General features: G+C 39.3%; 1 protein-coding gene and 1 long non-coding RNA gene across 2 annotated transcripts in view; both read left to right on the forward strand.

Annotated features, from left to right (window-relative positions):
* CNTNAP2 (contactin associated protein 2) overlaps window positions 1-20,995 on the forward strand; it is a 1,871,069-nt gene that overhangs the window by 1,308,144 nt on the left and 541,930 nt on the right. The window lies entirely within an intron of this gene.
* LOC139082930 (uncharacterized) lies at window positions 11,924-14,187 on the forward strand. Its single transcript, XR_011539303.1, has 3 exons — window positions 11,924-12,168; window positions 12,250-12,314; window positions 13,903-14,187. It is a non-coding gene; the product is annotated as an uncharacterized lncRNA (long non-coding RNA).

Here is a 20,995-nt window from a genome sequence, read left to right on the forward strand (position 1 = left end):
GGGTTGTGTGGTAAGTGAATGTTTACCTTTATAAGAAACTTACAAACTGTTTTCCATAGCGGCTATGGCATTTGCATTTGTACCAGCAATGAATAAGATCCCGTTGCTCAGCATCTTAGTTGTTCTAATAGGTGTGTAGTGGTATCACATTATGGTTTTAATTAGCATTTCCCTAGTGACTGATGGCATCGCCTTTTCATGTGCTCATTTATGTTCTATATCTTTTTCCCTTTGGCTACTTCGTAGTGCTAACAAAGTGCTACAAATATATTAGATGCTTAATGAATATTTGTTTGTGGATTTTTAAATTGCAGAATACTACTATTACTACTCTCTTTTGTGTGCCAATTGCTTCCAGCTGCTACCATTTATTGAGCACCTACTGTGTGCCAAGCACTGTACTAAGTGCTTTACATGTGACACCTTATTTAACACTCATAATAACCCTATGATGATGATGGGTATTATTATCCCCATTTGATAACGGAAGGGACAAACAATATTAACTCGTCAATATTCAAATCCTTCTCTTTCCCCCAGAGGTTTTTGTGTTTGCTCACTCAAGTTCTAGAGCTTTTTTTGTATTGCAGCTAATGATGGGTAAAGAGGTGAATTAAAATAATCTGAAGTATGCTAAAATAATCTACATAATAAAGAGATGATCCAGCGATTGGAGGGGTCTTCCGGAGGAAAGGGACCCAAACGTGGGAGAAGCAAGGAGAAATTTAGCTGTGGAGATGGGGGGAAAGAGGAAGGGTGAGAGAGGTTTATTGTTTGTGTGGTTGTTTGGTTTTTGTTTCATTTGGTTTTATTGGGAGAAAAGATATAATATGGAGCAACAACTATGAAGAAGAGACTTTGGGGAGCTAGACGAATGAAGAGAGCACTTAGGATGCTGGCTGTTTAATTAGGAAACATAATTCTCTCTTTAGAGTTTTTTGAGCGAATTAAACAAAATCAAGATTTTAGGAGGAAACATTAGATTGTTTTTATATTGTATAAACCATAGAGCTTATTTAGATTTCACCAGTAATACATGCCCCTATTTGTGTGTGTGTTTGTGTGTGTATGCTTGTGCGTGCGTTTGTGTGTATGTATAGCTCTGTACAATTTTATCAAATGTGTACCTTTGTTTAACCACCACCACAATCAAGGTATTTAACTGTACCATCACCAAAAGACTCCCTTGTGTTACCCATTTTTAGCTATATCCACCCCCAGCCTCATCTCTAACCCATGGCAATCAACAATTTGTTCTCCACTTCCGTTATGACATTATTTCACAAATGTTATATGTATGGAATCATGCAGTATGTATCCTTTGAGATCGGCTTTTTCACTGAGCATAATTTCTTTGAGATTTATGCAAGTTGTTGCACATATCAGTAGTTCTTCCTTCTGTTCATTGAGCATGTTGCACGGTATGAGTGTTCCACAGTTGGTTTACACATTCACCATTGAAGGACATTTAGGTGGTTTCCGGTTTTTGGTTTTTATGAATAAAGCTGCTGTGGACATTTATTTTTCAGTTTCTGCATGAAAATAAGTCTTCATTTCTCTAGGATAAAATGCCCAGAAGTATGAATCCTAGATTGTATGATAAGACCTTTTTTTTATTTTAAAAGAAACTGTCAAACTATTTTCCAAAGTGACTATAGCATTTTATATTCCCACCAGCTATGCATGAGTGTTTCAGTTTCTCTACATGTTTGCCAGTATTTGATGTTATCATTGTTTTTTATTTTAGTCATTTTGATGGTTCATTGTGGTTTTAATATTAATTTCTCTAATGACTAACGATATTGAGCTTGTCTTGTGCTTATTTGCCACCTGTAGAGCTCTTTTGTTGAAATGTCTCTTCATGCCTTTTGCCCATCTTCTGATTTTATGTTTGTTTTTTAATGTTGAGGTTTGAGAGCTATTTATATGTTCTAGATACCAGTCTGTTGTCAGATCTACAATATGCAAATATTTTCTCCTGGTCTATAATGTGTCTTTTCATCTTTAACAGGGTCTTTCACAGAATAAATTTTTTTTCATTCTGATGAGGTCCAATTTATCAACTTTTCTTTTTATGGGCCACGCTTTTGTTGTCAAGTCTAAGAACTCTTTTCCTTGTCGTGGGTCCTAAAGATTTTCTCCTACGTTTTTTTCTAGATGTTTTATAGTGTTATGTTTTACATTCAAGTCCATGGTCCAATTTAAGTTGGTTTTTATATAAGATGTGAGGTTAAGGTCAAGGTTCAATTTATTTATTTATATGTTTAGTTTTTGCTTGGGGATATCCAGTTGCTCCAACACCATTTATTGGAAAGACTATCCTTTCATTGAATTCTTTTGCTTCTTTTTTTAGAAAATTAATTGGGTGGAAGTGGATTTTTATTTCTGCGATATGCAACTTGTGCTAAGACTATTAACAAGACAGCCAATTGTCACTCAAGTTTCATGTGAATAGGGAAACTGAAACTCAAAAGAGTTTAAGTAACATGATACAACATCTATCTTTCTCCTCCTTTATCCTCCTTTCTTCAAAGTTTGTAGATGCCGCGTTATTAGGACTAAGAAGTGGACAGTATGTCATGTCATTTCTTCAGTGTCAAAATAGCATTCATATGCTTTATTATTACAGCAAGCCCCATCTGATACTGAGCTTGAAGGGGCTTCACATTTCTACCTTTTCCTTCTCTAATAAAGTCAGGAGGTTGGGAGCTGCAACTTTGGCAAATCCGTAAGAATCCCCCTGGAGTCTTTGCAAAATATTTTGACATCAACATCAGTAGTATTCTTGGAGATTTTTACCTAAATGTTGGTGAAACAAGACTTTCGATTTGTAAAGAAATAGAGAGAAGGAAAAGCAATCACCTTTCATTTAGCTACTCTTGTTGGTATTAAAAGGGCTGTGTAGGGGCCAGCCCGGTGGTGTAGTAGTTAACCACGTGCTCTGCTTCTGCTGCCCAGGGTTTGTGGGTTCAGATCCTGGGTGCAGACCTACACACCACTCATCAAGCCATGCTATGGCAGCATCCCACACACAAGATAGAGGAAGATTGGCACAGATGTTGGCTCAGTGACAATCTTCCTCACCAAAAAAAAAAGGGCTGTGTAACTATGGTTCAAATGCAATGTCAGATTCTTAAACACTGAATGCTGCAGTGGTGTGAGGCCTGGGAGATTTCCCGCCTCTTTGCAGCGGGTGAGATCTGCAGAGGAGTCACAACAACACGAGAGACGTAGTATTGTAAGTTAAAATCACCCTGAGTACTATTTAAGTGCAGTAGGAAAGGGGCACAGGAAGACTCACTTTGCTAGCAGTCTCCTCATCTAATTTCACATGCATTTCCTGGTTTGACTTGTAGTGAGGTAACATCCCATTGCATGGATGTGGAAGCCAAATTCAGTGGAAAAAGTAGCAGATTAAAAGGGCAGATCGGTATCTGACTCCATCACTAATGCTGCCCTCGGGAATTTTGTTTCTTCCGATTTAGAACTTCTGGTGATCTGCACCACAACTTAAATTAGTGTCAAATCACAGAATGTGTATCCTGGAGGTAACCCCAGGGTCTCACTGGAGAGATTTAATGTTACAATACAGTTTCATGTTACTGATGAAGAAATTTTTATGAAGAGTTTTGAAAGGTAATACCAATAGCATAATTCCATTTGGTTTTTCTGAATTCATTCATATTTCTATAACAGCACCGATTATACTGCGTTATAACTGATTGTTTACCTATGTCTCCCTTAGCTAAATGGTAAGCTCCGTGAAAGCACGCAAAAGTTCATGGTCGTCTTTGTAATCACGTGCAGGGCTAGTTTATCAATGTCAATGTCAGCATGGTTAATTGTAATTTATGTGCCTAGCCAGATTAACTTCTTTATTTTACTTTGGCCATAGAAGGGCAATTGTATTAGCTATGGAATAACTGCCTCACTTACTTTTCACATGTGGGTGGGGTAAAAAACTACATAGAACATTCCTAAACTCCAGCTTTCCCACTCATTTGCATGAGCACACGCCGTGCAGGCAATTGATAAAACTTTAGCTATTTTTATCAGTGGAAATGCTCTTAAAGGAGGTAACTAGCTTCCTAGTTACTTTATGATGCAATGCATGATGACTTTGGAAAATACATATGCTGCCTGATGTTTACTGACCCTATAACATTATTTTATTGTTTCCAGCTTTCATATAAGAATCAGCACTTGTATTGAAAAAAAATTGAGACTCTTATAAAACAAAATCCATTTCAGTCTTCAGAGAGTTAAAGAATTTGACACTGCAATCTCAAAAAGCAGGATTTCAGATTATTTTTGGGGAGAACCCTTTTGCTGACTCTTCTTTTATCTAAATGGCGTTTTCCCACTCTCCTGCCATGAGGACCATAAAAACGGAGCGAGAATGATGAGGGGCTGTTCCCTGAGCCAGCCACTTAGACCAGCCACTGTTGGTTCCCGTAAAAAGCAATCACTAAAAGAACATCACATAGCCATTTATGAACATAAATACTAAATTTCGGTGGCAGAGCAGCACTTCTGGAGCCCAGCGTAATAGCATCATAATATAATTATGCACATATATGCTTGTAAACACATGTACGTTTTCAATCAGCAATAGTAATGCTCCTGATATATCTCAAGAGCTTTAGTATCACTATTGAACTGAGACATAAACATTTTTAATAACCTTCCCTTAAGGATTTTTGAAGAAAAAGCTATAAAAATCTCCCTAACATGGAGCTATTTCTTAGCAGGCAAATAAGGAATATTGGGCATAAAAAGATGCTAATATTTTGAGGTTGCCTTTGAGGAAAGTTTTTATTAAAAGATATTTGAAGAGCTTATTCTTTCATATTTGCAAACATAAATACATGTTTTTGCTGCCTTTGTTCGACTTTCTGCCACCCACAGGAATTTCACTGGGCCAGTTTGCTGTGGGGATCCTGGGTGCCTAGGCATCTCCAGATGCTCCAGCCAAGAATCTTAGCTCCAACTGTAAACAAGTGCAGGAAGGAACGTCTTCCCCATCTCCCACACTCGATACAACTGCTGAGCCTTCTCCCTGGCAGACAGAGCTCCAGAAAATAGTGATTGCTTAGCAAATTAAAAGCCAAGTCTGCTACTAGATTAATTAGTGACATGACAATTTGGCAGAATCTGGGTGAATCTGCTAGCTACTCAGACCTCTTGCTGTCTCTAAATTTTTCACCCAACTGCTAGAGGTCATAAATGTAGTAATAATAAGAGCAACAACAGCAGCCAGGACTGAGTTGAAATGTTTTGCACTGAATAACATTTTTGTTTGACTGAGACTGCCACCTGAAATCATAAATTATTTTACAGGGTGTATCAGCTCAAATTGGGAACTAAGTCTAAGCTATTTAATATCTGAATAATATTAAAAATCAGAATGAAATACTTAAGCATGTTTTAATTTCCCAACATTCTTCTTGTGGCCACCCACACTGTGGCATATGCACCTCTATTTTTGGACTTCCATTACTACCTCTGTAATTGAAACACCCACGTCTTTCGGTTTCCCTCACCAAGCAAGGTTTTATTTTCCACGTCCTTGTTACCTCTACAGTAATTGAAAATTCCCTGCTTTCTATATTCCCATCATCCACCTCAAAGTTAATATGTATCCACCTCTGACACACCCACCTTGTGCGTTTTAATTGAGAGGCACCCCTCTATTCCTTACATTCAATGCCTAAGCTTAACTCATGTTCTCTTTTTCTTTCAGTTTTTCCCTAACACTCAATATCTATTATCACTCCTCTCTGAGATTCACATATTTTATCAGTTCCAATTTTCCAGATATCAAATGACATGTGTGTTCCTTCCAGTCTAAACTCACCTGAATGCTAATGATTCTCAATTTTATCCTAAGAAAAGAATAAGAAAATAAAAGAAAGAAAAAGGCCTTTATGATATACGAACTAGACAAACGTATTGACTAGACATAATACTATTATATCTGAGAGAAAAATTGTGCTAAAAATAACTTCTCAAAAGTGAACAGCAGACCCTGAGGAAGGTTAATGTAACATGCAGGGTATTTCAATTTCCTTTCTTCCTGTTGTGTTGAGGATCACCAAACAAGCTAATAACCCAGAAGTGTGGGATCGTGTTAAACAAAAGGAGGACATTTTGATTCATGGGTGCACCATGTCACAGAGCCCGTCCTTTCCAAAGTTGAATGCTGGGTCTCAGAGCTTTCCTGGCACTCCTGAGGACTCTGAGTCCTGGCCTGCAGCCTTGGGGCTAGAGCTTGGTGACTTGGTCATGATGGCAAGTCTCGGTAGTTGCCAGATCTGCTGAATTTATAATCAGTGCATCAATTCAACAAATTCTTTCTCTCTAGGCTCCTCACTCTGCTGGATGCTGCCTGTTAGACAAAATAAATATAAGACATAGTTTCCTAGCTTATACAGAATCCTGGGGTGTTTGGTGGGCCGTCATACCTGACATGTGATTGAGCTGGCCCTAAAGTCAATGCTTTGGGGGTTTGGTTTTGTTTTGGGTTTTGCATATATATTTTCATTTGAATATTCATGTTATAGTATTTTTGTTTTCCATTTTGGATTCAGTTGATAAAATCAAAATACATGTATCAAGGGTTTGTAGTTTTCAATCCTGTTAACATGACTCCCAAGTGAAAAAGGAATCACTAAGATGTCCATTAATAGAAGCAGAGTCAGCTTCCGGAAAATGGTGAGGTTTGTGGTGTCTGCCTTCTGTGCTGCCCTTTGCCCCAGTGTGTAGGGCTTTCCTGTGTCCTCCAGGCTGACATTGGTCCTGATGGAAATGAGACTTGTAAAAAGCATTACTGTCTTCTTTTTCACCAAAATTTAACTTAACTTTGTGCTATTTCTTCAGGGAATTCTCTCTAATTGAATATCTAGAAATTTGTCAATTTCTCTTTGATTGCATGCCCTCCTTGTTCCTTTGCCACAATGGATCATGGGGGAAACATCTGTGGGAAATCCAGCTTGAAATTCAGATGTTAATTAAAATAAAGGCTCATCGTGTCCTGTTAGGTTGGCTGCATATTGAGAGGGACACTGGTTCAGGACTTACTCTTTCTAACTGCTATAATCTACATATTTCCATGATTTCCAAGGGGCAATCCAGGTCTAGAGTACTGACTTATAAACTCCATAGGCAGTTGTTCACCAGCGCCTCAGTTTATTGCTAAACTGGAAATTATACGGGACATTCTAGTCCTGGATGGGGCATGCTCTTCTGATCTGCAGATCTGTTCAGTTATACACCGAAAGGCCTTTGGGGAGAGGAGAATGGAAACAAAGGCAGATGGATATTTTACAGAGATTTTCTACCAAGTCCAATGATCAACTGTTTGCCATTCTCGGCTATTTCTGTTTAAGGAATTGGGGCAAGTCCTAGCCTAGCCTCTCCTAGACAGTGCTGGAGAGACACAGACTGATCCCTTCCCTTTGACTCTAGATTTCATGCAGACCACCAATTTCACTTGTCAGTAACGTGTTCCAGTTTCTGAGATAACAATTAATCTTCCATTAATTACGTTTTAAATTAACCGCAATATGCTTTTACAACAGCACTTAAAATGTCAGCAGCAGGACATTGCATATATCACTGTTGAGGGAGGTTTACTTTTGAGGAGATTTATGTGGCTGATAACTCTTTGAAAAGCACATGGATTCTTAAAACCCTTGTTTAAAGTATGATATTTCTGGGATTTGACCCTAGTGCAAGACTCCGTGTATTTGGCAGTTTGCACAGTCCTTCATTTAGCTAGACCAACAAGCACGTGGGGGAAGATATATTTTCTTATGTGGTTGTCTATTTTGCATTTTGTCCATTTCAATAACCTGTCTTCTAGATTTATAAATCTTCCGTGGCACAGCCATGTGAGACTGTGATGGTTAATTTTATGTGTCAACTTGACTAGCCCACGGTGTGCCCAGATTAAACATTATTTCTGGATGTGTCTCTGAGGGTATTTCCAGATGAGATTAGCATTTGAATTGGTGAGCTCCATAAAGCAGATTGCCTATATATGTGTGTGTGTGTGTTTGTATATAGATATCCTATTGGTTCTATTTCTCTAAGGAACCCTGATTAATACACAGACCTATCCCAACTCTCTGCCTTTTAGTACTTCCAAACCCCTAATGACACATTTATGAGCTTTGCCAAATAGTGTTATCGCTTAAACCATTAAAGTCTGCAGAAACTCATAGCATTATTTTTGTTGTTAGTGCTGTTGCATAGATTTGAACTCCTAGTGCCCCTGTGGACAGCTGAGCAGAACACTGCCTGGTCTTTTTAGGTCATCTTCTCGCCTTCTGGGCTGTATTAGATGATGCTCTGCTGCTATTCATAGAGTTTTCATGGGCAACTTTTTTGAAAGTGCGTGGCCAGGTCCTTCTTCCTAGTCTGTCTTAGTCTGGAAGCTCTGCTGAAACCTGTCCACCATGGGAGATCCTGCTGGTATTTGAAATACCAGTGGCATAGCTTTCAGCATCACAGCAACACACAGCTACCACAGTCTGACAACTGACAGACTCGGGGTGTGGTTCCCTGACTAGGACACGAACCCAGGCACAGTGGTAAAATCATTGACTCTTGACCCCTAGACCGCCAGGGCATTGTTTATAGATACGTAATATATTAAATCACCGTTCCTGCTATTGTATAGTTGTGTCACAAGTCATTTCATCTCTCTGGGCATCATTTTCCCCAAATGTCAAAATAAAGGAGAGCTGGAAGTACTGTAAGATCCCTTACAGGCTAAGATTCTGCTATTCTGTGAAAAAGGCCGTAGATATTCTACTTTTTCGCTTTACTCACATCACACTGACTGACCGATGTTGATTTTTATCTCAAAAAATAAGATTGTTAGCTCTGGAGGGAGCTTCAAGATTATCAGCTCCAACACCTTCATTTTGCAGATAAGGAAACTCAGAGTTTGAGAGATGAAGTCACTTCTCAAACTTTCCACAGTCAGTAAGTGGCTGACGCTAGATGTCCACTCTCCCTCCTTTATGCCATGAAGATTTTTCTTGTCTGTTTTTTTAAATCAAAGATATTTTAAAGTAAATCTGATCAATGAGAAGCAACTCCTATGCACAGATATTTCCGAATATTAAAGGCAGCAAACAGGCAAAGGGAGATGAGAAACAGCATGTGTAATAGCATCTGGACAGCCAAATTAGCATTGATTCACAGTACTGGGGACTGAAATGAAATAAGGACAAGCCGAAAGAAATTCAAAGGTTTGGGGCAAGGAAGAAATTTAATAAAAATGGAAATAAGACCTGGAAAAGTGCAACTCTGCTTTTGTCGTTAACATTCAGTGTCGCTAAGTTCATCTCTGTTGGGACATTGGTAAAGAAGGAGGTGTGGTCTCTTTGTAGACCGAAAGACTTTTTCACCCCAGAATGACAGACCTTATATTTTTCTCTAGAACTGTAGTTTCAACACTCTACTCATAACATACATGAAAAAGGAACAATCTACATCCGATGCTGTTGCTAAAAGTAACCATATTTCATACATTGCCAGCTTTTCATATCGAGTAAACATGTTGGTCCATTTCACCTCACCTCATTCAGTCTTCAGTGTGCGGTTCTTTTCTTTCTACATTTGAAAGTGTTTTTGCAACCTCTAGGAATGCTTTTTGGGTTCTCTCTCTGGTCTGTGTGGTGCATTTTTTCTCATTTCATCTCCTGCTTGTCCTATACCTTCATTTCTTCACAGCCATCCTGATGCATTCCAAGATCTTTAAAAGCATTACTGGTAGAAAAAATGGGACTGTAACATTTTCCATATATACCATAGTCCTGTAAATCAACTAGTTTATGGCATTCAGGAATTTTCTTAAAAGAGGACCTACAAAAACTCAAACTGCACTAAATGCCAAATTGCATAAAAAATATGTTTTTAAAATACCTCTAGACCAAAAATAACCAAAACAAAAAGTAACAAATGTTGGAGAGGTTGTGGAGAAAAAGGAACCCTCATACACTCCTGGTGGGAATGCAAACTGGTGCAGCCACTATGGAAAACAGTATAGAGATTTCTCAAAAAATTAAAAATAGAACTACCATATGACCCAGCTATCCCACTACTGGGTATCTATCCAAAGAACCTGAAACCAGCAATTCCAAAAGTCCCATGCACCCCTATGTTCATTGCAGCATTATTTACAATAGCCAAGACATGGAAGCAACCTAAGTGCCCATCAACTGATGATTGGATAAAGAAGATACGGTATATATATCTACAATGAAATACTACTCAGCCATAGAAAAGGATAAAATAGTCCCATTCACAACAACATGGATGGACCGTGAGGGTATTATGTTTAGTGAAATAAGCCAGACAGAGAAAGACAATCTCTGTATGACTCCACTCATAGGTGGAAGTTAAACATGTGGACAAAGAGAACAGATTAGTGGTTACCAGGGGAAAGGGGGGTTGGGGGGTGGGCACAAAGGGTGAAGTGGTGCACCTACAACATGACTAACAAACAATAATGTACAACTGAAATTTCACAAGGTTGTAAACTATCATAATCTCACTGAAAAGTTTAAAAAAAACGCCTGCTGACCCCTGTTCAAAGGCTGAACACACCAATCTAATGTTTATAAAGCCACTCTAGCGCTATGCACAGGACAGCCTTTCTTCTCCAAGGCTTCCAGAGTCTTGCAGGAATCATAAGAAGCCTGAGCATGAATCGAATGGATCGAGTGTTAGAGGGTGATCTAGTAAATTCGAGGAGGAGGTATGACCATGTGGTTATGAGAGGAAGAAGTCCTCAAGCCACGTAATTGCAGATTTTGTTTTTCAGTCTCATATCCTGGTTCTGCCTCCTTGTCATTCCACTGCAAACCAATCCACCCCAGCCTCTTTAAGTGCCAGCTAGATTCAGTCCCTATTGAGGTGTTGACCTGGGTTAGACCATGTCTCCAGAGAACTTATTCCCTGGAAGTCACCACAGGAATCCCCTATGATCCATGCATAATATAAATAATAATCAGAACACTAAATTAATTGCTAATTCTTGTTAAAAAATATACTGAATGTAATTCTACTTGCCACATTATAGTTCAGAAGCTAGAATTCAGAAGTATAGTCGTTGTTTACCTTTTAAAGATAATACAACTTCAAACCAGTACTGCAGGGAGAAAGGTGGAATAAACAGAAAACTGTCAAAGTAGATGCCGCTATCATAAAAGTTGTTGAAGAGGTGAAATGTCAGAAATGAACATAATTGATGACTTAGAAGTAATGACTAAGTGCATTCTGTAAGTAACTACTTCCTCCTTGTATCACAAACATAAGCAAAACATTTATCCTAGAGTCTTTGAACCAGGGCTAGTTCAAAGGGATTGCCATTCTGTTTTCTCTTCCCTCTTTGGAGAGAAGCAGATAAGAAACAGAAAAACAGGCTGTTGGGTTGTAATCCCTGCAGAGATGGTAGTTTTCAAACTCTCTCACTCCAGCAGGGAGAGAGGACATTCACACCATTCTGTTGTTTTCTGCTCCATAGTAGAAATCTAGAGGTGAACCTGCTACAAAATATTCAACTTTGAAGAGTCATTATTTTTTCCTTGGTTAAAAAAACCAGATTATTTGAACCTTTAAACTCGTTATTTGCCACTATTTTTCACACAAACATGCATAGTGATTGCACTAAAATCTAAACCAAAGAAACCATTAAAATCTAATCATTTCTTTGGAGGAATTAATGCTATTTTCCTCTAAGCAACCAAGGTAGAAAGCATAGATGTCTTAAACACAGTTCTTGCGAAAATCATTTCCTCTTCATGCTTCAGAAATTGTTTATGATCAAAATGGCTCCCTGCCTTCTTATATTAAAGCCCTGTCTTGGGCAGGGGGCAAAGATGATGTCATAATTGGTAAGAAGCTCAGTGGGAGATAAGGGGCCCCTCCCCTCTCTTCTCTTCTCTGGAGTCCAACTTCGACTGTGACTTTGGCTCTGAAAATTGAACAAGGAAGAAAGAAAGCTGGTTTCCCGCCAGGATGTCATATGTGAACATTGCCCTCAAGAGAAGAGCCACCCCAAGTAGGGCATATGCTTTGAAGTGTTTTTCAGGTAGAGGTCATAGACTTCCACTGAGCCAATAGTCTAAAGCTGTAGAGCCAACACAGGGCTAGGTAGGAGCATTCCTATATTCCTTTCCTCTTTCTGCCAAAAACCAATTTTATGAACTTGTGAAAATCATTCTCCTCCTTTAGGCCTCTTTTGCCCTCTCTGTCAAGTGAGGAACTTGGAACATGTGGCTTCTAGTCTTTTCCAGTCTGTGAGTATATGAAAATTAAAATGTTCCTGATTGATGAAAGCTTAACATATTATCCCTCACAGGGGACATTTTCGTGTTAAGAAGAAGACAAGAGAAGATAGGTAATGTCCTTAGTGCCTCCCCGTCCTTCCTGATGGCTAGTAGACTGAGCTCATGAGGGTCGGCAGGCACTGGGTCTTTCATCTCTGTGTTCCCAGGGTCTAGTACACTGGACAACTTGTAGGTGTCGTGTAAGTGTGAGTTACTGGTCTGTATTTGAATTGAACAACTCAAAGAACTACCTTCCCGAGACTTGACTATGAGACCTAAATTGCAAGTACAAGAGGAAGGATCCTACCCTGCTTCCTGGCCATGTTAATTCCAGTCATTAATCTTCTAATCTAGTGACTTAGCCATCAGTTGTATGATTTTTATATGATTCTTCCAATTCATCACATTTAATTATGTTATTATTTCTGCCTTCCATTAGTGAGGAAGAGAAAACATTTGCTAAGAACTGTTTGTGGTAACACTGTGCTAAGCACTTTACGTACTCCATCTTATTTAATTTAACAGCATTCTCAAAAACACTGAGATGGGAATTATGACCCTTATTTTTCAGGTGAGGAAACAGATTGTAGAGTTCAAGACACCTACGCAGAGTCTGATCACTGAAGCAGCTGTTTATAATCCCTAGAAACAAGTCTGTCCGTCTCACAGCCCATGTTCTTTCCTCTGCACTGCACTGGCTTCTTCCTCCCCAACTGAAGAGTCCAGTAGTATTTCTGAGATCACGTAATGGGAGGCAGAAAAGGACTGCCTGAAATGACTTTTTCTACCAGTGGTGATAGATAACATCCACCCAGTGAGAAGAGCTTATCACTGACCACCCCTGTGGTCATCAGCATGCATTTTGTCAGATGTTTTGCTGCAGCTCATGGTACAAATAACACCACAGATAATAGTCCCTGGTAATAGACACACCATCCATGTCTTTTGTCTCCTAGGGCCAAAACCTATACAATTCAGTGAGCAAATTGCAATAGATGTCTTTTTGCACGATAATGGCTAATGCTATTTTTTTAATAAATACAAGTAATCAATTCTTCCTGTTCTTTGTAAAAAAAAACAAGTTATTTAAATTTTTACACTTAAGGTTTTTGACAGTTCTAACAATAAATGCATAGCTCAAATTCTTTTTCTCAAGTGAAACCAAATATAAAAGTGGTCAGGTACTGATCACTCTGACTGAACTAGCAAGGAAATGTGCTCAGTACATTATTTTGGAGAAGGAGAACATTTTAACCGAATTCTTAGAGCTATGAAAAGAGAAACCGTGATTCATTTCCTCTTTGTGGTTACAACTGTACAAAGACACACATCACTTAGTTTCTAGAGATGTAAAATGGGAATCATAGTGGCCACAAAATGATGCTGTAACACAACTTGCAGATTTCTGCCATCATGAAATTAGTGAGGCTGATGACACAGCTTTTCTCATGTTTCCAAGCAGCCCCTTTATTGCATGATTAACAAGGGCAAAGGGAGGAAGGATGGGGAGCTCAGTGGGCGATGTATGCTCTAATACCTAATCAATTTCCTTCTGCAGGCTTTATTACACTGAGACTTCTGGAGAAGAAAATTGATTGGACTTATTCACCTGGGAACCTTTAAAGAAACAAAGTGGATTCTTTTAGTTTTCTATCTCAACCTATTTTGTAAGCCTAGAGCTAAGGAGAACTGAATGAGCCTGTTCTAATCAGTTAGTTTATTCTGCTTTTTATGCCAAGAGTTTAGAGAATTGGCAGAGAATTGAATGGGGGAGGAAAGGTTAAAGGGAAAATAGTACAAAAAAGAACAGATCAAATTTAATATAAACAAAAATGAAAGAAAATGTTTTAAAGGAAATAATTTAATCTCACCTCACCTCAGGTAGCCAGACATTTATTGAGGACCTACTACGTGTTTAGCCTTAAACTAGATGCTGGAAATCTAAAGATGATGAGTAAATCAACATCATCCCTGGTGTCAAGGCCTCCCACTCTAGTAAGAGGAAAAAATACACACACACACACACACACACACAGTTATAAAAAGAGTAAGCGGTTTCAAGATGGAGATGTGGATATGGAATGATGAGCACAAGAAGAGGCTTGTATGCCTGCTGGCCGGGATAAGGTGAGTCTTCTAAAGGAAGTACAAGGTGAAATGAGTCTCACAAATAATACACAGAATTAGGTGAAAAGATGTTTGCTTTGAGTGGGTGGGGGAAGAGAAATGTGACAGAAAACAGAGAAAAATTGTGTGGACCCGAAGGATTTTGGAATTACTTGAGAGTGCTGTACAAGACAAGGAATCTCAGGACATGAGGCTGGGGGATAAACACAACCCATCAAAGAAAACCACAAGTACCATGCTAAGTGAAGCAGCTCGGATGTAGACCACAGAAAACCACTGGGTGTTTTTAAGCAGAGGATGATATGGTCAGATTTATGTTTGGGCAGATGACTCTAGAATGATTATGGAGCATGGGTTTTAATAGGAAAAGACAGGAGACCAGTGAGGATATCGGGGTTTACCTTTTACACCATTAATGGTAAACAATTTGGAATGCCTTTGCCAAATTGTTTGAGGTGACCTCTGTTGGTTGCAGTAGTCAGTGAATTAAAAACAAGGGAATGAAGAAGACAGGAATTATGTATATATCCAACCAGTAATATCTGTGGCTCTGAAGATGAAATATGACTTCATTTAGCATACTGGGACATGCTTTAATATTTAGGCGATTGAATTATCACATCTGATAATTTATAATTCAGTATGCACATAGATCTTTTGAGGGGTGCCATTTTAGCTGCTCCCCTTGGAGTCAGAGGATTTCTAAAGAATTGGCTCCACTTCACATGTTCAAAGATCCCGAACAATATGGTGTGTCAAGAAGAGCAGATGAGATCCAATGAACTGCCAGTGTGCAGGCTTGCTTCTTGTGCACCTGTTGTTCTGGAGCCAAGTCACTGCATTGCTCTGAATCTCTGTTTGTTTTTGTAAAAAGTATAGAAGGGTACTTCCTGTCCTCCTGACTTCACGGGGCTATTGTCATAGGGAAATGAGAAAGTTTAAGAGAAAACCACTGACCTTTAAAATCTGTGTTTTATTATCATTTAATCTGTGTGTGTATTATATTAATATCAATGTGCTTCTTTGCTATTTCCCCTCCTTGGGGCAACCTTAACCATTCTTTCCCTCATCAAAAGCTAAGGGTAAAAATATGATACACATTATTAACATATGGAATAGAAACAGTGAGTTTCTTTTGATAAGAATTACAAACCTTGTCTGGGCCCCACCAGCCATGAAACTAAAATAAGAATTTTTAGTTGTGGAGAGGTGTGTCTAATGGTTTGGGTCTAATTTTACTTGTGGAGCAGTGGGTCTAATGGTTTGGGGCAGGGCCTGGTGCATGAAATCAAGACACTTTATGTTCTTCAAATCTTCAAGATTCTTGCTCACTTTTTTCTGGGAACAATTTTTACGTTACTTTTTAGCTTGGGATCTTGCAGCAGGTGGGCAGTGGTAACTGCGTGCTCCACACACTGCACGGTGCAGATTTGGGGGCCCTAAAGTGGAGAGCCAGGCTTCCTTGTCTCTGCCGGGCTGGTAGGCAGAGCTTCTCCACCCAGAAGGGACAGCCTTTTGGCATCCCAGTGCTAGCAGCCATCTCAGTTCCTCTCTCTGCTGGGCTAATATCAGAGCCGATTCTACTCAGGTGCCATGGCTTCAGTTCGCAAGGTCATTAGGCTGTGTTGTCTCAGTCCTCCGTGTTGCCCAAGGTTGGCCGTCTTTCATGCGGTCTTATGGCTTTCTCTGCCCCATGACTCCAGGCGCCTGTGTAGCTGTGATTGGCTTCTCTGCAGAGCTGCACTGCACCAGATCACGTAGCTGGAGAGGTGTAGTGGGAATTCTCTCTTCCTCCAGACATCCGTGGAGGGCTGGCTTCAGGTTTATTTTAGTCCCACTGCCCACCTGTGGGTCAGAGAAATTGATTAATTAGGTTAGCTCCTATGTGAGATATTGTTTTGCAGGTTAAAGTCGTTCTGATTCTATTCTGGTCATATGGAAGGGTTTGCAAAATTTTTGTGAGATTATGATGTGGTGCAGCAAGCTTTTTTGCTATTTAGACCTTTAAAAAAAGTTTTATTAAATTTTAACCTCAAAAGTGATTTTTAATATTGTTGTTTGGAATGGACCAGAAAATAATAAAAATAGATGTTTAAGTGGAGGAAAACATTTATCTAGCAGTGCCTCAGCCCCGTCACACCCCATTCCCTGCCCTTCCTCCACACACCCACGGAGGCTTGCTGCTGGAAATAGCCTTACTGAATAGATTTATAAGAGATCGGCAAGAGTTAATATAGTGTGAACTCTGTGAGCTTTTCTATGTAGAGAATAAATTGCTAAACTGGTAAGGATAAGCTTCAGGCAGTCCGAGATAGGTTTGACTTTTTATTTTTCCTTTTTTCTAGCTTTATTGAGATTTAAGTGACATATAACATTGTGTAAGTTTAAGATGTGCAATGCAATGATTTTATATATGTATATGTTGCAAAATGTTTACCACAATAAGGTGAGTTAACACATCCTTCACCTCACGTGATTACCATTTTGTTGTTGGTGGTTATGGTTAGAGCAGTCAAGCTCTGCTTTCATAGAAACTTGCAAGCACACAATGCAGTATTGTTGACGGTAGTCACTATGCTGTACATTAGATTCCCGAACTTATTCACCTTCCAACTGAAAGTTTATACCCTTTGACTAACATCTCCCCATTTCCCTCGCCCCTGAGCCCCTGCAAACCACCATTCTACTCTCTGTTTCTGTGAGTAGATGTTTTTAGGTTCCGCATATAAGTGAGATTATATAGTACTTGTCTTTCTCTGTCTGATTTATTTCATTTAGCATAATGTGCTCAAGGTTCATCTATGTTGCTGCAAATGTCAGGATTTCCTTCTTTCTCATGGCTGAATAATATTCCATTGTGTGTCAGGCCAGCCCCAGTGGCCTACTGGTTAAGTTCAGTGTGCTCTGCTTCAGTGGCCTGGGTTCAGTTCCTGGGTATGGACCTGCACCTTTCATCTGTTAAGGCCATGTTGTGGTGGTGGCTCACATACAAAAAGAGGAAGATTGGGAGCAGATGTTAGCTCAGTGTGAATCTTCCTCATCAAAAAAAAAAAAAAAAAATTCCATTGTGTGTGTGTGTGTGTGTGTGTATGTTTGTGTATCACATTTTATTTATCTATTCCTTAGCTGATGAACACTTAGGTTGTTTCCATATCTTGGCTACTGTGAACAATGCTGCAGTAAAAATGGGAGTATAGACATCTCTTTGAGACAGAGATTTCATATCCTGTAGAAATATACACAGAAGCAGAATATCTGGATCATATGATCATTCTATTTTTAATTTCTTGAGGAACTTCCATACCATTTTCCATAGTTGCTGTACCGAGATAGGTTTTACGAATAGGAAGGAACTTATAGTTCACTGTTTATGTAGACTAGTAAAGAGTACAAATTTAAGGGAAAGTGTCATAAGTAACTCCCTCAAATTATTTTTGGAAGTAGTAAATGTCAACCATATTATTAAATCATGAAATTATTCTGTATTAAATAAGGTTCCCCCGAAGCAAATCCTGAGACGAAGAGTTGTGTGAAAGAGATTTATTAATGGGAGTGTGATAAGAAACAGGGAAGCAGGATAGGAAAGGGATAGAAACCAAGGGAAGGGGAGACCTTGGGCAAAAGTCCTTGAGATCAATGAGTGGACCTCAGCCAACCCCATAAGGGACCTCTGGAATGTGAGTTAGAGTTGTCCCAAACAGAGACAACGGAGCTTGGCTATCATTCTCCCACACCTAACAGTCATTGGTTACTGGGCCATGGGAAGATGTCAGCCCCCGGGCACTTCTGACTCTTGGAAGCTCCTGTAGGCGAAGGACAGTTGGGCAAAGAGCAGCACAGGTGATGGTCAGTGAAAGTGTTCCATGATGGTACAGACTGAATGTTTGTGTCCCCCCAAAATTCATATGTTGAAACCTAACCTCCAATGTGTACTTGGAGGTGGGGCCTTTGGGAGGTGATTAGGTCATGAAGGTGGAGCCATCACGGATGAGATTAGTGCCCTTACAAAGAGTCCCCAGAGAGCTCCCTTGCCATCTCCATCATGTGAGAGCACAGCAAGAAGGAGCTGTCTGTGAACCGGGAAGCGTGCCCTTACCAGACACTGAATCTGCCAGCACCTTGATCTTTGAATTCCAGCTTCCGAAACTGTGGGAAATGAATTTCTGTTGTTTATAAGCTGCACAGTATATGGTATTCTGTTATAGCAGCCCAAATGGACTAAGACACATGGGTTCAGATTTTTGGACTTGGTTAGAAGGGATGCGAAGGGAACTGGGTCATCACCACATTGACCATCATATTGTCTGCTGTGATGGAGCTTGAGCTATTCTTCGTGTCAAACAAGGAATCTACGTGCCATTTTAGACATTGACTTCACATACCTGCCTGACCACAAAGGCCAATATCATCAGGAACATGATGGCAAATAAAATAGGTCCTGCATGAGACAATTTGCTGCTGGGTGGCAGTTTAATCTGTGACCCCTTTTGCTTAAGTGAGGTCATGAAGAAATGTTAAATTGAGAGTTATCTTCTATCCTGACATGAAGAACAAATAATTTTCCACCATATACAAGTAGAATATTTGAAACTTGCAAAATCTGTTAAAACAAAAGTTTAACCAGAAATTAACATGCAATCTTTTCTTCATACAACTCTTAACTCCTGGTTTATACATGCTTTAGTATTAAGCTGTGTACCATAAATATAAGATAAAACTATGAGATTAGCATAATACCAAAGGAGAGTTCCTAATGGCCAGATGTTTGACTCTCCAAATAATTCTGCAGTATTACAGTAAAGTTGCCCCAAAAAACAGTCTTATATTATTAGAACTAGTTGATATTGATCTAAATTAATCTCTCCGTCCTTTCATGTTCATCATAGTACTTTCTTTAAATCTCTCTACAGTACTTATCCCCTTCAATTTTATCTTATTATCTTAAAGGCAAAACAGTGTAAGTTTCATCTTTAGATCATCCAAGACACTTATCACTGTATCAAGTCATAGTAGGTGTTTGAAAACATTCAATTGAGAAAATTGGCCTACGAGTCTCCTTCTTTGAAACATCTTGTCATTTATTTTAATAGCCAAGTACATTTGCTCTTTGAATAATGATTCACCATGGAGTCTCCTAGCTGCTTGTTAATTCTTGACTTCCTCCCTCTTGCTCATTTGGAATCTGTCAGCAGTGTTTCAACAGGATGTGGCAAGCATCAGAGCATATGTTGTCTGCATATGTACCAAAGGAGACATATTTTTCTTTCCCCTTCTCTCCAGAATTTTTCTCTTTGACATAACTGTAAATTCCCAGAATGTACATCCTATTGTGAGACAAGAATCAGGCTTTGAATAAGACTTTGCTCAAGTAGAGCAGGATTCTAGCTATTCGACTTGAATACAGAAGTTGAGAATTTCATGTAACTTTTCTCACTGTCTCTGAAAAATATATTTCAAACTAGTCCTTGGCTATGACTTTGCTCCTCTCAGAAATGGATAGAGTATATTTATATAAAACAAATGCACAGCCTTTTCAAAGACAGAGTGAGAGAAAGAAGAGGGCTCCCTAATAGGCGTTAATACACTAGTGAATATCGTGGATTTATTTCAGAGCAAATCATCCCAGATTGGGTCCCAATACCATCAGAAGCCTTGAGAAGCTGAAAATTGGGAAGAAAACTTGGACAGTATGTGTTCCTATGAGAATTCCATTTTCTTTGCACACTAAAAGTCTATGCTACCTGTCAGATGTTTCTATAATAAAATTTATCATCAGAATATACCAAAAAATTGCAAACTCAATGTGCTCTCGACCTTATATATTTTTTAACATACATTAAGGTCAGAGCCAATAGTAGAATCAGCTGTTGTAATATGAGAGTAACACGAGGACCTGCCAGCCCTTAGTAGCTGTTCCATGACCTGATCATGACGAGATCTTCACTATGATAGTTACTCTTTTGGAAAAAATATCTCCATCAGAAATCTCCTTCCAAAAAGTGAATATCAACTAGCAGAGGGAAATTGGTAGGAATTAGTTCTTCATTAGACTATCACTGAGTAGAATAAAGGCCACTAAGTAAATGAGTTATAAAAGAGCTCAACTTTGATCAGATGATCAAGGTCATAAAACATCTGGGGCTGCTGGGAAGGCATGGCTGCAAGACTAGGTGGCCCTCTCTTCTCAGTTAATGGTGTCACTGCTCTCCCCAGGCACCAAAGCTAAAAACTGTGCATCTTTTGGATGCTCCATCTCTTACCCAACTTGTCCAAACAGTCACTGAGCTGTAGTCATTCATCTTCTGCTTTATTCCTGCTGCCTTGGTTCAGGCTTTCATTTTCTCCCATTCAGCCCAGTGCCATTTCTCCTTCCTGACCTCTTAGATGTTCTCACGGTGCTTTTCAGTCCCAGTCATTTCTTCAGTCCCAGGTCTATCGACATCCCTGCCTCCTCCACCATTCCGATGGTATCTCCCCACTCTCTCCTCCTGTCTTTGCCCTGGTGCTGGCTGCTGTTGAGCAGA

This window comes from Equus przewalskii, chromosome 4, assembly GCF_037783145.1.
Source record: "Equus przewalskii isolate Varuska chromosome 4, EquPr2, whole genome shotgun sequence".
Taxonomy (NCBI): Eukaryota; Metazoa; Chordata; class Mammalia; order Perissodactyla; family Equidae; genus Equus; species Equus przewalskii.